This window comes from Hyperolius riggenbachi, chromosome 10 (assembly GCF_040937935.1).
Source record: "Hyperolius riggenbachi isolate aHypRig1 chromosome 10, aHypRig1.pri, whole genome shotgun sequence".
Taxonomy (NCBI): Eukaryota; Metazoa; Chordata; class Amphibia; order Anura; family Hyperoliidae; genus Hyperolius; species Hyperolius riggenbachi.
In genome coordinates this window covers 137,844,340-137,862,853 of record NC_090655.1, presented here as the reverse complement: position 1 = coordinate 137,862,853, position 18,514 = coordinate 137,844,340, and the positions used below count along the sequence as shown (strand labels likewise).

At 42.1% G+C, this 18,514-nt stretch overlaps 1 protein-coding gene across 9 annotated transcripts in view; it reads left to right on the top strand.

Annotated features, from left to right (window-relative positions):
• LOC137536207 (leukocyte tyrosine kinase receptor-like) overlaps window positions 1-18,514 on the top strand; it is a 522,796-nt gene that overhangs the window by 487,708 nt on the left and 16,574 nt on the right. The gene's annotated exons all lie outside the window — the stretch shown is intronic.

The window sequence follows — 18,514 nt, the reverse complement described above, 5'->3', positions numbered from 1 at the left end:
TAAATATAACTTTCTTTTGCTTGCAGGCTGAAGGACTTTCATTTTCACTGTGGAGGTCCTCTTTAAATAAAGCACACTCCATTTGCAGCTTCTTGCTGGCGCTTCTTGGCCCACAACCACAGACTCTTATAGGGATCTGTAGTTAGTCAACTAATTGATCCAGTGGTAAGCTGCAAAGCAGAACGTCAGTGAGAATGCACTGTAAGAGGAATATGAAGGCTACCACATTTATTTACCTTTAAAGGCTACCCGAGGTGATATGTGACATGATGAGATAGACGTGTATGTACAGTGCCTAGCACACAAATAACTATGCTGTGTTTGTTTTTCCTTTCTCTGCCTGAAATAATTAAATATCAGGTATGTAAGTGGCTGACTCAGTCCTGACTCAGACAGGAAGTGACTACAGTGGGACCCTCACTGATAAGAAAATACAACTATAAAACTATAAAACAACAACTATATAAAAACAACAGGAAAAATGGCTTCTGAGAGCAGGAAAGCGAGAAAAAAGGGTCAATAGTTCATACATTTTAGCTCTGGCATACTTCAATGAATGTGTCATTGAGCAAAAAACAATAAAACAGTTAAAACTTAAAAAGTTGATTTAAACATAAAATAAAACTGGAATATCTTAAAAAGTCGTTTTTAGGAGAAGGATGATAGATAAAATCATTTATTTTATTAGTTTATGTTCACCTCGGGTGTCCTTTAAACAATGCATATTGCCTGGCTGTTCTGCTGATTCTCTGCATCTAATACTTTTAGTCATAGACCCTGAACAAGCATACAGATCAAGTGCTCTGACTCAAGTCTGACTGGATTAGCTGCATGCTTGTTTCAGATGTGTGATTCGGACACTAGAGATCAGCAGGACCCTCTGAAAACCGGTATTGCTTTAAGGCTACTTTCACAGTAGGACGTTGCGTTTGATGCAACGTTAAGGTCGCACAACGAGGCCCTAACACAACGCATATACACTTTCACAGTGCAACGTTAAAGTCGCACGTTAGAAAATGTAGTTAATATGGAACGAAAACGGAGCATGCAGAACATTTTAAAAAAGAAAAAAAAAACATTACTGAGAATGTGCAACACAAGTAATGCAGCAGATTCATTGCTAAATGCACAGCATGCAGCACTTTCTAATAACGCTACACGTTACACATTAACGCAATGTGTGCACTGTGAATGTCGCACAGATTTGCATTGCTGTGCGTTACTCTGCGTTATAATATTTTATAACGTGCGACTTTAACGTCGCACTGTGAAAGAGGCCTAAAGGAAATAAATTATGGCATCCTCCATATGCCTCTCAGTTCAGATGTACTTAATGGGAAATTCATGTCCAGGACTCCAGTAATATCCTAAATATGACTATGACACTCACATTAACTGGACGTGGTGACAACTGCACAGCTTGTTTTGCCTCTCATCTCTTGCCCATTGATTATAAGACAATCCTCCGAAATTCCATCTGGTTAATGGTGCTCAGTGGTTGTTCCTCCACCCACTTTGTTTGCTGGAAATTCATTTGCATCATTGACTGTTTTGCCATTATTGCAGGGGCTTCATCCGTTACCCCATTGTAGCATACTGGGACTGTTTAGCACGCAGGTCTCATACATTGCATTTTTTGTGCTCTTAGCAAGGATTGTGTTTGATGCTCCTTAACCACTTTACCCCCGCGCGTACGTATTTCTCCGCCCCTTTTTCCATCCTTTAACAACCAGGGACGGAGAAATACGTACTTTCCGCGTTCCCGACACTGTCCGCGCTCCCGCTCGTAAACACGCCGTCCGCCGCTAGTAAACACGCCGCCGCCCGCTCGCCCAGAGATCAATGAACGGGAAAATCCATTCCCGTTCGTTGATCTAAGCCCCGCAATGATCCGCTGCTCTCCTATGGGCAGCGCGATCATTGTGAGAAAAAACTCACGTGTCCAGCCTCCTTATACTTCCTCCAAGCTTCCGGAAGGAAGCTTGGAGGTCGCATTAAAACAAAAAGTTACTGTGGCCATCTTGTGGCGAAATTGTAAACTACACCCTACACATTTTTCACATACAAATAAATGACTTTTACACATAAAATTAACTCATTACCTCCCACACTCCCCATTTTTTTTTTTTGTAATTAAAAAAAATTAAAAAATTTACAATTAAAAAAATTCATAAATAGTTACCTTAGGGACTGAACTTTTTAAATATTTATGTCAAGAGGGTATAACACTGTTACTTTATAAACTATGGGCTTGTAATTAGGGTTGGACGCAAAAATGAAAAAAATGCACCTTTATTTCCAAATAAAATATTGGCGCCAAACATTGTGATAGGGACATAATTTAAATGGTTTTAGAACCGGGACAAAAGGGCAAATACATTTCATGGGTTTTAATTACAGTAGCATGCATTATTTAAAAACTATAATGGCCGAAAACTGAAAAATAATTATTTTTTTCCCCACATTTTTCCTATTTTCCCATTAAAACACATTTAGAAAAAAATAATTCTTGGCATAATGTCCCACCTAAAGAAAGCCTAATTGGTGGCGGAAAAAACAAGATATAGTTCATTTCATTGCGATAAGTAATGATAAAGTTATAGACGAATGAATGGAAGGAGCGCTGAAAGGTGAAAATTGCTCTGGTGCTCAGGGGGTAAAACCCCTCAGTGGTGAAGTGGTTAATACAGTATACAGTATATTCATTGTGCTGAGCTTCTCAGTCCTATAATCTTTATTTTGTCTTTGTCTTGCCGTTTAGCCTGACACCTGTATGTACATTAGTTCTCTTTATATAAATCGTGGGTCAACATTGCCCATTTCGAAGTTCAGTTAATTTTTTCTGCCATGATTTTCAATATACTTAGAATCACGTGGTGTGATGTTTTTTGTATATTTTTTGTATATATTGATCTATTTATGATATACACAGCACCCAGCAATTGTATACTTATAAAATTGATATAGCATTTGTATGACAAGTTGTGAATTCCCTTTTACCCATATTTACACTCACCTCCAACCATGCCATTATATGGTGCTGGAAATAGATCTCCTTTGAAGCATTAGCATAAACATAAACATGCATTTGAAATGTGTGCTGAATGATAATTGGCTGCTACTTCTAAAAGTAAATTCCAGGGATAAGCATCCAGCACAGCAGAGGTCACTCTATACTCAGCATGGGCGAGTAGTAACTCAGCTCATTGTGCCAGAACTTCTCTTTGGAAATTGATTTGCTATTGAGGATGTCCCATTGAGGTAGTGCAAGGAGAAGAGCTGAAGCTTTCAGAAATGTATTCCTATAGAAGATTTCCTGTAGAGGAAATGCAAGATTGACTATTGCATTTTTTTTACAAAGAGCATCATTAAATATGGTACCTAGATTCCTGATTTTAACAGCAAATTTCTCCAAAACCTTTTGTATCCTAATATTTTAGTGAATTGTAAAATCATTCTTTACTGTATTCAAAAATTATACAGATTAATAGCTGGGGACCTGTTGCTAATTTAAACAGGCTCAACAGGTAAGGTACTAATATTATCCTTTATGAAGGAAAGGGTTGGGTTTGGGATACTATGCTTTCAAAAGAAAAAAACGAAGAGATACTACTATGACCACCGATATAGTGTAGTATGCATGACAATGAGATAAGAATACTCAGAGAACCTAGTTGCAATCCAAGCAACCATGGTATAGAGGCATGTAGAAAAGCTCCATTCCCACTCAAGGTTGCAGAATTGCCAAAGCTCTTCACTCCTCCCCCTTGGGGAATCATCTAGGATAACCTAATATATTCAGTATTGATTTCTTTGGAGAGTGACCTACTCAATCGAGGTAGGCACTCCAGGCCCAATAAGCGTTCAGCCTTTGCAAGCACTAGGTACACTCGTGAAACACTTCATTCCTTTAGTGTATAATAAATTGATTTTTTCTTTAGTGGTTGTCCTTTTTTGTGGTAAGCCATCCAGCTTTCTTTTACAGCTTTATATATTTTGGGGTTCCTTCTCCCTTCCTCCTTTTCTTGTGCAGGTGTGTGGGACCCATGGGTAAGTTGGAGCCATTCTTGTGGTCTGAACCTGTCTAACTGTCGTGGACTGTTGCTCGTTTTTCCTTGTTGTCATAAGAGAGGCCCCAAACAACTATTGAAGTACATGTAGTGGCCATCCTTTGATTGTTTTTAGGAACCTGGGCAACTAGCCAACCCAGCAACTTTAACTTCTGACCACTCACTATAAAGTTAGCTGGTCCTTCATTGATACAAACCTAAACTGCAAATAAACTTATGAGATAGTTCATTTTATTTGTAGTATTAAAGGGTAGTATTAAAGGTAAATATAACATAAATTACATAGAACTCAGTCTCATATTTTTAGTTTCAGTTTTAGAGCTGCATTTTTAAGATTGCATTTTAAAAGACTACTATCACAAAAATCAAAAAATTTAAAGTACATGCAAACATTTACAAATAAGAAGTACATTTCTCACAGGGTAAAATGAGCTATAAATTACTTTTCTTGAATATTGCTGTGACTTACAGTAGGTAGTAGAAATCTGACAGGACTGACAGGTTTTGGACCAGCACATCTCCTCATGGGATATTCTTAGGGTTTTCTTTATTTTACTTACATGAATGGCAGTTGTTCCATCCAACTGGCCAAAAAGTGTGCAGCAAGCAGGGAGACTGGCTTACTGATGATCGTAATCAGCAAAATTACGATTTCGCAAAATTTTGTGTAAATTGATTTTGTAGTCATTTATAATTTCGCATTAAATTCATGACATTTTCGCGAAATTTCACGTAATTTTTTGCCGAATTTGGAGGAAAGGCACCATACATGCTATTGACACCAGAATTGCTACCTATGTTAAAGGGAATAGTGGGTACAAGGGAAAAAAAGAATTTTCCAAAAAGACCATACAGTTTTTGAGAACATCTATTTTAAAAATGCAAAGAAGAAATGGTTTTTAAACTTTGAAAAATTACAGTTTAAAAACCATTTTTCTTTGCATTGTCGAAAACGATTTTGTCAAAAACTACAACGTCTTTTTGACAAATTCTTTTTCTGCCTTGTATCTAATATTCTCCTTAACATATGTACCACTTTGGTAGCAATAGCATGTATGGGGGCTTTGCTATTGACCACTAAAGTCAGCACAAAATTACGCAAAATTATGAAATACTACTATTACATATGAAATCAATTACGATTTCCCCCAAAATTTTGCATTACAATTATGATGCGTAAATGTGAATTTCGATGCAAAATTTTGCATACGCGAAATTTCGGCCCACCACTGGACTGGCTAGCATTTTTTGTTTAAATCCTTTTTAGGGAGTGTCTTTATAAAGAATAAAGGCCATGCTGAGAATCCCCCATAAGGAGATGGGCTAGTCCAAAATTTGTCGGTTGTGTCTGATTTCTACTACCTACTGTAAGTGACAGCAACATAGGAGAAAAGTGATTTATAGCACATTTTACACTGGGAGAAATGAACTTCTTATTGGTGTATGTTTACATGTATTTTAACCACTTCACCACAGAGGGGTTTTACCCCTTGAGCACCAGAGCAATTTTCATCTTTCAGCGCTCCTTCCATTCATTTGTCTATAACTTTATCATTACAATCACAATGAAATGAACTATATCTTGTTTTTTCCGCCACCAATTAGGCTTTCTTTAGGTGGGACATTATGCCAAGAATTATTTTATTCTAAATGTGTTTTAATGGGAAAATAGGAAAAGATGTGGGAAAAAATGTATTATTTTTCAGGTTTCGACCCTTATAGTTTTTAAATAATGCATGCTACTGTAATTAAAACCCATGAAATTTATTTGCCCATATGTCCCGGTTATAAATCCGTTGAAATTATGTCCCTATCACAATGTTTGGCGCCAATATTTTATTTGAAAATAAAGGTGCATGTTTTTCAGTTTTGCGTCCATCCCTAATTACAAGCCCATAGTTTATAAAGTAACAGTGTTATACCCTCTTGACATAAATATTTAAAAAGTTCAGTTCCTAAGGTAACTATTTATGTATTTTTTTAATTGTATTTTTTTTTTGAATTACAAAAAAAAAAAAAATTGGGGAGTGTGGGAGGTAATGAGTTAATTTTTAATGTTTAACTAATGTATTTGTATATGAAAAATGCTTTAGGGTGTAGTTTTACTATTTGGCCACAAGATGGCCACAGTGAGTTTTTGTTTATGCGACCTGCAAACGTACAGAAGTACACTTGCAGATAGTTCAGGGAGGCTGGGTAACTTTTTTTTTCACAATGATCGCGCTGCTTCTCGTAGAAGCAGCTGATCATTGCGGGGGGCTTAGATCAACGAACGAGAAAGGTTTTTCCCGTTCATTGATCTACAGGTGAGCGGCGGCATGCATGAGCACGGGGGAGCGCGAACAGTGGCGGGAGCGGCGTCAGGTACGGATTTCTCCGTCTCTTGGTGGTAACAGGGTGGAAAAAGGGACGGAGAAATCCGTACCGCTGGGGGTAAAGTGGTTAAATTTTAAAATGTTCGTGATAATGGTCCTTTAAACAGCAGCCGGGCATTCTGATGTAAAAGCAGCTTCATTCAGCTGCAAACAAACATAACTAATGACCCTTTGAATTTTTAAGCTCTAAAATGTTATCAACAATGTTTTCGTGGCCAAATAAGGATGTTTGGTTTCTATTTACTTTTAGGACATGGTGCTGTACTTAACAAGCTGTTTGAAAATCTAATTTGCATATATAACAGTTCCTGCAGTACTGTATATTCCTATATTTATCTTGTCTTGTCACTTGTCAGTTCAGGTAAACTTTAATAGGGCCCATAACCCTAGAGATTTTTGCTTTGCTTGACACAATCTATTCAGAACACCAGAAATACCTCTGTTTTGATCTTATTAAGTCACCATTTATTCCTGTAATACTAGGCATGTCCCAGCTGCAGTTTACAACCCTCTTTAAAGGGAACCAGAGATGAACCTGAGATGGGAAAATGAAAAAGATGTTATACATACCTGGGGCTTCCTCCAGCCCCACACACTCTGATCGATCCCACGCCGCCATCCTCCGCTGCCCGCAGCTCTGAGAACCGGGTCCCTTCACTGACGTCATTGAGGAGCCAGCTACGGCAGGAGAAGTGCGCCCTCTACGTATCTCTCTAGAGGCTGCTGCAGAGATACGCAAACAGTGCACTTCCCTTATGCTTACACTGGCTCCGACTGACGGAACAGCGGGAGTCTTGGACCTGGTTCTCGTAGCTGCGGGCAGAGGAGGATGACAACGTGGGAGCGATCGGAGCATATGTGGCTGGAGGAAGCCCCAGGTATGTATAAAATCTTTCTTTTTTTCATCTATGGTTCCCTTTAATAATTGAGGTTAGGAAAGGTAAACTTTTGGACCAGTTATTGTCTGTTTTACCCATAATTAGTTGCCTTCTCTGCATGAATTCTAAAGAATAGCTGTAGTCCCACTCCCAGCTACGTATCATGACTACATGGGTATCTTCAATTAGAAATGAGCAGAAAAATGACCACTACATGGTGTGTATGACTTTCCATTGCTAGTGCCAAGATTACTTTTAATCTTTTCTCCAGTCTTTAACTCTAAACCAGTGATCTGTAAACTTGGCTCTCCAGCTATTACAGAACTACAAGTCCCACAATGTATTGCAGGACTCTGACAGCCACATTCATGATTCAAAAAGGCAAATGCATTGTGGGACTTGTAGTTCCTTAACTGCTGGAGAGCCGAATTTGCAGATCACTGCCCTAAACAAATAGATTGATGTGAAGGTTTCATAAAACTATTTACTTCTTTGGTAAGTGCTGACGTCTTTTTTGCTGAGAAAAAGGATAAGTCTCTGATGCTCTGCATTGATTACTGGTACTGCCCATCCATCCGGCACGTCATCCACCTCTCTGTGCTACATGCCCCGGAGGATAGTAAGCTATGTGGCTGGACTGAAAAGGCAGTCTGATGCAGCCCACCCATCTAGCTCTCTATGACCCCCTCAGTGGTTTACAAACCTGTGACAGCTGCTTTTCAGCATACTGGCACCTCTACGCTATTGTGTCTAGTGCGAAGTCTGGTCTTGGTGCTGACCCAGATTTGAACCAGAGACCCAGTTCCGCAATGTGAGCGTACTATCCACTATGCCCATAGAGGCCATGGACAGCTAATCTGCATTTCATTAAAATATTGCATCCAAGGTTTTCATGCCCTTCATCTGTTTTTTGTTGGTTTTTTTTGAAAGTTTTATATCTTTTTTTTTTTTTCACATTTTCTACATATTTTCCATTTTCTGTGACAGATTAGATATTTTGGCGGTTTTACTTTCATATGTGACACTTCAGTTTTGGTAGCTCTGGAAAACTCCTCGATAAAGTAAGGCAGACACTGGATTTGTTGTTCTAACAGTCAGCAATAATTACATAAACTGCCAAATTCTTAGTAAAAAGTAAAAAAATTCTGATGCACAGAAGGACATTTTTCTGTCTTTTAATAGTTTGGGGATTTCGCAGTCCCTCAATGAGATTTTTCATGTCTATTATTTGAATTGTTTTACGTCTGTTTCCTGTTTATGAGTTGCAGTTTATTTTAGTACACTATCCTTTGAGAAAAATGTTTACATTGGAATTGCATTACTGTTACTGTTTATGAATAGTATAAATAGGAAATGTTTCCACTTCTCATATCTTCCTTTACATCGAAAGTGTTACAACCTAGGAAGATGGCTCTTGGGTTTCAGATCATATCTAAGTTGATTTGTGCAAGTAATATTATACTGGCAGGCTTTGAAAATAGCCTAATTCATATACCAAAGTCTCACAGCTCCTATTAAGGCTCTCATTGTAGCTCTTCAAGAACAGTTATTCCTCCTAACACATGCTTTAATTCAGTAGCTATTGATTATAAGTTCTGTAAGTTTTTCCATTGTGGTCAATCTACACCTCAGCTGGAATGCATGTTTCAGTATCAGTCGTATGTATTTCTTGAGGTACTAGAGTCCTACTAACAATATCATTTTATCTTCCATGAATATAAAAAAATGGAGTATCTTTTATTTCTTTTGTAAAATTCATAAGACTTTTTGATCTTTTTAAAGGATTTTTTGAACTTCTAAACTCTAGAAACTTATACGAGTTAGTTAATAAGCATTGTAACTACATATTACCTATGGAAAGAGGGGAGATAATTGTCTTCAGACCTTTTATGAGTTTAGGAAGAACAAAAGGAAAACCAGTCCACTAGACCACTTCCCCCGAAGCCTGCACCAGTCCACACAGGTGTGTAAATAAAGAGCCGGCCATTTACACTTGAGTAGAGCAAAACAATGCACACACTACATGGGCCTGATTCACAAAGCGGTGCTAACAGTTAGCATCCTGGTGAAAAGCCCTTTATCACGCCTAAACTCAGTTTAGGCCTGATAAGTTTAGGTGTGATAAGTTTAGATGTGATAAGTTTAGGCATGATAAGTTTAGGTGTGATAAGTTTAGGCGTGATAAGTTTAAGCACCAACTGGGTTAGCACTGCAGTGCACAGCTGATCAAAAGTTTTGCGCTAGCAAAGTCTGGTGCACTTCGCATAGAGTTTAATGACGCTGCTTTGCGTGCGGGACTTTGCGCGCGATCTAAACTTATCATGCCTAAACTTATCACGCCTAAACTTATCACGCCTAAACTGGCTTTTCACCAGCATGGTGCAATGGTTATCATGCCTAAAGTCTCTAACTAGGTTAGCACCGCTTTGTGAATCGAGCCCCATGAATTCTTCTTGCTTGAAGATTTGTTGTAATAAAAGTAGTGCATACATGTAATGGATTGCGGAGATACCGCCGCGCGGTCTGACAGTGAGGCGGCGGTTTCCGCGTTCAGACCGGTTCCTCCGCAGCAGCATGCATCTGGTTTGTGTGAACCTAGTAGTGCACACAGATGGAGAGCTACGCGCGCGCGCTGCAGGACAGGCTCTTTATGCCAATAGGAGAGGGGTCAGCTGATCGGGATGATCAGCTGATCCCAGCGTGGCAGGTGATTGGCTGAAGGGAACTAGGCGGCGCTGAGGAGCGCTTTGCTATATATACTCCTTGTCTGTCAGTTGCTGGTTGTCTGCGTTGCGAATGCTTATGTGTTAGCACTCAGACCTTAGTCAGATCTTCAGTGTGGTTGAACCAGGAGGACCTGGGAATCCACACTTAGCCAGATTACTGTGTTACTTTTGTGTTACACTTCAGACTAGTTCCAGGGTGTTGAGACCACGGACCTCACACCCAAGACTAGGGTTACTGTGTTACTATTGTGTTATTCTTCAGACTAGTTCCAGTGTGTTGAGACCACAGACCTCACACCCAAGACTAGGGATACTGTGTTATACTTCAGACTAGTTCCAGGGTGTTGAGACCACGGACCTCACACCCAAGACTAGGCCTTGTTGATATCTGTTATGACCTATTGCTTTCCTGACTCTTCTTCTGCTTTCTGATTCGGTACCTACGCATATCTGATTACCTGTTGCCAACCCTGCCTGTCCCTGGTTACCGAATCAGCCTTCTGTCTCTGTACCTTATCTGCTCGTGTGTTGCCGACCTGATCTGACCGACCCTTCTGGCTGTCACCCGCCCCCTGGGTGTTCAGTCCATCTGCAGGGACCCCCTGTCTCTCAGGGGGACCTCTCTGCAAACCAGTCAGGGACATATCCTCTAGGAGTCCTTTGACTGCAGTAGAGTCTGACTCTCCTAGGTTAGAGTCACCTACTCCTCAGGTGATTCTACTCATTACTGTTGCACCAAACACTTACACGTTTTTAGGTGTCCAGAGGTTAGCTATACTTGTATTATCGGTGATTCTGCAGATCACCAATAATCAGGTATATATCTGTATTGTTGGTGATACTGCAGATCACCAATTATCAGATTCTCTCTGTGTGCTGACACCGATCGTTACAATACAATTAAGAAAGAACAGATCTCAACATATTTCACATTACATGCTTTCACAGAGCAATGGTGGGTCGAGTTTGGTAAATGAGCATTAAGAGACAGATACAGTATATCTCAACACAAGACACAATTGTTGCTGCCCCAAATATCAAAATGTAAGGTCTGAACTGCCAGTTAAATGCTGAAAGGGCAGTTCGCTATAGACGTGTGTAACGGGGAAAGGGGACAGGAGATGAGGGAACATATGAATATAATAAAGCATCACCTTTCCATTTGGAAAAGGGTCCTGAACCGCATTGTGACAACAAAATTGTGGAAAAAAGGTTCCTAAGGACACACCGGTGTATGCAAAATGAAAAATTCTTTATTGGCTAAACATGAAGACGAGACCACTATTGCATCAGACAACGAAGCTAAAAAGCAACAGCGCTGTTGTCATTAAAACCAAGGCTCACCACCAACCATACTGACACACCTCCCCATACACACAAATCAGGCTTGGGGTACCCCGCATAGAGCACAAACTACAGTCCATCCGCAAAGGGCTAAGCATAGGAGGGAAGCAGCGTGGAAAAGGGGCAATTGCTAAGCAAGCATGTCCAACAACACGTCTAGTGTGGGAGGTCTCCACAGAGCTGAATCACTCCGGTCACTCAGAGTCCGTCCACCAACTCAGGCCTCTCACGCAGTGTCTGTTCCCGGTAGCTGGCGCCGCAGGACGCCAGTCTCCACGTGTGCTTGCGGAGTTGCTAGCGGGTCGGAGGTCAGTGGGCTGGGTGGAGACAGCCAATCACCGACTAGTTTCGCTTGGTAACACCAAGGTTCATCAGGGCGGAGCTTAGAGGAGTGAGCCTCCTTTTTGAAGGACGTTCCCGGCTCCACCTCCTCAAACGCAACAATACTGTGTTTTAAAGGCATAGGAAACGTGCTAATCCTGCTTCAGTGTTTTAAAGGGGAAGCCGTGTATTACATCTAGCATTGGGTAGACAACTGCTTCACATCGTCCACACATACTTAAACACATCTACCTCCCGAGGTGCAGATTTCTTGCCCCACTTTACAACATAAGGATACAGTATTCTTTCAAATTATTAAGATCTGTCACCGGCAAGGCCGTTAGCTAGGCAGGCGGATGAGAATGGGGGAGGAACCAGAGAGAGGTGGGGAAGGGAAAGTGGGGGGGGGAAGGGAAAGTGGGGGGGGGGGGTTGTTTGGGGGGAGGGAAAGTGGGGGGGGGGGTTGTTTGGGGGGAGGGGGGGGGGAAGGAAGGGGGGAAGGGAAGTGGGGGGGGGAAGGGGAAGGGTGGAGGAAAAGCAAATCCTCTAATAAAATTACAGAAACCATTTCAAGGAAAAATCTATATTTAAACCAACAGGAAAAATGGTCCCCAGGCGGTGCATCCACATAGCCTCCTTCTGCAAAAGCGTTTTCTCTGTGCGCATAGTGCGAAAGGAGGGAGGAAGAATGTCGATCACCAGACCACGTAGGCCCAGAGTTGATCCGCCATGTTCCTCCTGGAAATGCTCCGCAACTGTGGACCTACGCTCCCCACTAACAATATCACACATATGCTCCAACAAACGTGTCTTAAAGGCACGGGTGGTCATCCCGACATAATACTTTTTGCATGGACACATAAGTAAATACACAACCCAAGTTGTATTACAGTTATAGAAAGATTTTATTCTATACTGTCTTAAACCATCCTGTGACACAAATTGGTTTGTCCTTAGAGTGCATCTACACCCTTTGCAGTTACCGCAGGGGAACATCCCCGCAGGGGGCGGTATTCGATCTAACCATGTACCCTGCTGCAATTTTGGTAGTTCTGATCTCATCAGGTGGTCACGTAAGTTTCTTGCCCTACAAGCAGTGAGTAGAGGGCGAGGACCTACAATTTTCCTAATATTCTCATCGATTTGGAGGACATGCCAGCATCTATTGAGAGCCTCCCTAATTTTGGACCATTGGCCATTATACATAGTAATCATACGGGCACCACCACCAGAGTTGGGGGCACGGGTACGAGGGCGGAGCAACTGATTTCTGTCCTCGCGTAATGCCCGGTTGTATGCTCGTCGCAGGGTTCTATGCCCATATCCTCTCGCCCTAAATCGGTCATAAAGCTGGGCTGACTCAATTTTAAATTGCTCCAAGCTTGAGCAGTTGCGACGCAACCTCAGAAACTGACTGATGGGGATTCCCCTGACCAAGGACATCGGGTGATGGCTGGCAGCGTGGAGGAGAGAGTTACCCGCAGTTGGCTTTCGGAAAGTTTTAGTCTCCAAATGATCCCCACATTTAAAGATCAGCAGATCTAAGAATGAAATACAGGTTGGATCGATGGAGAATGTCAAACGAACGTTCCGTGTATTAGAATTCAATTCAGTAATAAATCGCTCAAAATCCTCTCTCGGCCTCCTCCAAACTACCAGCACATCATCGATGTACCTCAGCCAAAGGACCGCCCCCGTTCGGAACAGCTCATTGGTATAGACCTCCATCTCCTCCCACATACCCAAATGTAGGCAGGCATAAGATGGGGCGCAGGCCGCCCCCATACTCGTGCCCCGTATCTGGTGGTAGTACCTCTCTTCAAAAGTAAAGAAATTATTGGTAAGCACGAAATGAGTCAATTCTTTCAGAAATAAGTTGTGCATCTCATGTAGGGGGAAGGCTCTAAACAGAAAATGTTCTATTGCTTCTAACCCAACCTGATGTGGAATTGATGTATATAATGATTCCACATCAATTGATGCCAGGAACCAATTTTCCTCAATTTTGAAGTCCCTAAGTTGATCAAGGACCTCCATTGAGTCACGTACATATGATGGGAGATCATGAACCAGTGGCTGTAGTTTTTTATCTAGAAATTTTCCAACATTTTCACAAGGTCCATTAACAGCTGAAACAATCGGTCTTCCCGGCGGTGGATGGGTGCCCTTGTGAATTTTCGGAAGGACGTAGAGTGTAGGCTTAGAATAAGTCTCTACCTTCATAAACCCGTACTCATCCGAATTAATCACACCGTGACCCAATCCAGCCAGGAGACGATAGTTTAATTCATCAGCTACATGTGGGAAAGGATCATTGATAATCTTCCGATAGGTGTTTGTATCAGAGGGCTGTCTGTGAATTTCCCCAATATACATGCTACGTGGTAAAATGACGAGGTTTCCCCCCTTGTCACTTGCTTTGATAATAAGATTATCTTGTTCTTTGAGGTCCTCCAACGCCCATCTCTCACCTGGGGTAAGATTGTCTACTACTTCTGAGCTATTCCAATCAATTTGCCGTAACTCTTTTTCCATAAGTTCTAGAAATGTACTGAGGTATTTGTTGTTACTAATTGATGGCATATACGAGGACTTTGGTCTCACTGACACGGGTTGGGGGGATCTAATGCAATCAAGCCAGTCACCACAACTCCTAGCATCACTCTCGTCATCCTTAAGGGCTGTCCCTCCATCGCCAGACCCAAGGTACTCGCACTTCAAGGACACACTTCTTAAAAACATAGAAATGTCCTTGAATACAGTAAATTCATCACCTGGGACAGCTGGCGAGAAAGAGAGTCCCTTTTCCAGAAGGGAGATGTGGTCATTATTTAGAACAAAATCAGAGAGATTGATGATGGAGCTGCGGCACCGGCCTGCTAATTTTGTCACGGCCGTTTGCTCCGCAGCTCCATTCCTCCCCTCCTCTCCCCTGTCTTTGGAGTCACAAACACCTCCTCTTCTCCTGACTGTTTTTCCTCCCCCAAGATTTCTTGTTCTTCTATCTCCAGTTGGGCAGGTGCCTGAGTGATCACCTTCTGTGTCTTTAAGATGCCTTTTGATGGCATTGGTGTTTCTCCCAAAAAACTGACAGTACGTCTTGAGAGACCATCATCATCTGAGGTGTCACCTTCAGATAGGCCAGTATCATTGTCACTATTACCTGTATTTTTTCTCAAACGTCTTCTCTTCTTTTTATTACTTTTTGACTGTTTATTTCTAGGGAATATTGGAAATTTATCCTTATCAGCCCATACTATCCTATGCTGTTCAAATTTCTTCTGTTTAACCTTTTTGAGGAATGCACTATATTTCTCAATCTGTTTTTTAACTTGTTCATTGATATTGCTAAACAAGGCCTCCTCACTATACTCATCCAATAACGCCTTGCAAGTTTCAATTTCCACAACGATGTCATTCAACTGAATCTTCTCCTCAGCTACAATCATCTCCATGGAGATTATCCCACGTCTAATACACTCCTCTTCCCATTTTGGCATAAATCTGTCATTTTGCAGATGCTGAGCTGGGATGGTCTTCTCGCGCAACCCAGGGGGAATCACCCTTGCATTAATATATCCTTCTAAGGATGCTATGTTCCATTTTCGTCTTAGATACCTATTATTTAAGTTTCTGTAAGAACGGAACATTCCTCTTAATTCGAGGTTCTGCTGCTTAATCTCAGTATTAGGGTCATTTCCCTCGGTGCGCCCACCACCATCACCACTCTCAGCAAAAGCATCTCTAATTTCTAATTCAATCTCCTCGGACAGAACATATGCCATGATCCTGAAACAGTCTATTCAGTGTCCGAATGGAACAACAAGTAGCTAGGTAGTCCTGGCAAGAAATCCACACCTGAGGAAAAGCGCAGCACCCATACATAAAAAACCGCTGTATGATGCAGAGAAGTAGTCAAAAAAGCCAATCAGTTCCAAATCTGATTAATCAGTATACATGTGTAACGGGGAAAGGGGACAGGAGATGAGGGAACATATAAATATAATAAAGCATCACCTTTCCAATTGGAAAAGGGTCCTGAACCGCATTGTGACAACAAAATTGTGGAAAAAAGGTTCCTAAGGACACACCGGTGTATGCAAAATGAAAAATTCTTTATTGGCTAAACATGAAGACGAGACCACTATTGCATCAGACAACGAAGCTAAAAAGCAACAGCGCTGTAGTCATTAAAACAGAGGCTCACCACCAACCATACTGACACACCTCCCCATACACACAAATCAGGCTTGGGGTACCCCGCATAGAGCACAAACTACAGTCCATCCGCAAAGGGCTAAGCGTAGGAGGGAAGCAGCGTGGAAAAGGGGCAATTGCTAAGCAAGCATGTCCAGCAACAAACGAACAGACGTGACTAAGTCTCATTCAAGGGAACCGGTATGCCTAATAACATTGCATTGACCACATGAGTGTTAATACTCACGACCTCCAACAGTCCGTCGGGAGCAATGCACTTCAGCTTCACCTGGCTATATTATGCTAGCCGCCCAGGCAGGCTGCAGATATTGTATTCCAGAGGGGGCCCCCGCCTTGAGATGTAGTCCGGCGTGTGATCTGAAGGCACTGGCAGTTTGAACTTCTCCTGCTGTGGAGCTGGTAATATACACTTGCATGCAGGCGTCTAGTGTGGGAGGTCTCCACAGAGCTGAATCACTCCGGTCGCTCAGAGTCCGTCCACCAACTCAGCCCTCTCACGCAGTGTCTGTTCCCGGTAGCTGGCGCCGCAGGACGCCAGTCTCCACGTGTGCTTGCGGAGTTGCTAGCGGGTCGGAGGTCAGTGGGCTGGGTGGAGACAGCCAATCACCGACTAGTTTCGCTTGGTAACACCAAGCTTCATCAGGGCGGAGCTTAGAGGAGTGAGCCTCCTTTTTGAAGGACGTTCTCGGCTCCACCTCCTCAAACACAACAATACTGTGTTTTAAAGGCATAGGAAACGCGCTAATCCTGCTTCAGTGTTTTAAAGGGGAAGCCGAGTATTACATCTAGCATTGGGTAGACAACTGCTTCACATCGTCCACACATACTTAAACACATCTACCTCCCGAGGTGCAGATTTCTTGCCCCACTTTACAACATAAGGATACAGTATTCTTTCAAATTATTAAGATCTGTCACCGGAAAGGCCGTTAGCTAGGCAGGCGGATGAGAATGGGGGAGGAACCAGAGAGAGGTGGGGAAGGGAAAGTGGGGGGGGGGAGGGAAAGTGGGGGGGGGGGTTGTTTGGGGGGAGGGGGGAAAAAAGGAAGGGGGGGGAAGGGAAGTGGGGGGGGGGGAAGGGGAAGGGTGGAGGAAAAGCAAATCCTCTAATAAAATTACAGAAACCATTTCAAGGAAAAATCTATATTTAAACCAACAGGAAAAATGGTCCCCAGGCGGTGCATCCACATAGCCTCCTTCTGCAAAAGCGTTTTCTCTGTGCTCATAGTGCGAAAGGAGGGAGGAAGATTGTCGATCACCAGACCACGTAGGCCCAGAGTTGATCCGCCATGTTCCTCCTGGAAATGCTCCGCAACTGTGGACCTACGCTCCCCACTAACAATATCACGCATATGCTCCAACAAACGTGTCTTAAAGGCACGGGTGGTCATCCCGACATAATACTTTTTGCATGGACACATAAGTAAATACACAACCCAAGTTGTATTACAGTTATAGAAAGATTTTATTCTATACTGTCTTAAACCATCCTGTGACACAAATTGGTTTGTCCTTAGAGTGCATCTACACCCTTTGCAGTTACCGCAGGGGAACATCCCCGCAGGGGGCGGTATTCGATCTAACCATGTACCCTGCTGCAATTTTGGTAGTTCTGATCTCACCAGGTGGTCACGTAAGTTTCTTGCCCTACGGGCAGTGAGTAGAGGGCGAGGACCTACAATTTTCCTAATATTCTCATCGATTTGGAGGACATGCCAGCATCTATTGAGAGCCTCCCTAATTTTGGACCATTGGCCATTATACATAGTAATGTTCGCTATAGACCACAGATATACTGTAGGTTATTAAACTGTCAACTATAAAACCTTTATTGCTATATATAACACATATTAAGCAAAATAAAAAAACACAAGAACGGTTGAAGAATATCTTAATAACGTATAGCCTAATACTACTATAGCAAAATATGACAGACCCCGATGCATTATCTTCTTTACATCACCAGCTACTAGGAAGTTTGAATCCAGATGGCTGTCAGAGGATCTTACTCTAAGACTCCACTGTAGGTGTAGATTGCACATAACTACGGGTTTACGTTCCTCTAACGAGGGGAATTGTTAGATTTTCATGCAGTTTTTTGCCTGGCAGTTGTTATAATGTTCTGACTGATCAGTGTATATGACATGAGCATTCTCTCTGTTGATACTATCTTAGCCCATATTTAATGCGGAAACTCTGTAGTCCAAGGCAACTGTGCCAACCACTACACCACACCTAATACATTGCATGTGTCACTTAGTATGCATAAAATGCACATTGTACCTTTGTAGGGCTGGCTACACACTTAAAGATTTCTGCACTGTGTTCCAAAACAATTGATTCCTTCTAAATCGATTCTTTTCAGAAAATAATTGATTCCTACCATACACTGCACATCAATTTTTAATAGATTCCAGCAGGGAATCTATTGCAAATTGATCAGACCACAACGTTGCTCTGTTCTGTGCAGTGCAACACTATGGAACGTTGTACTACCACTGCCCCACCCCTAAGCGCCCGAGATTTTACATCATGTGTCCGATTGATCTGACATTTTAGGCAATTGATTCCCAACAAATGAA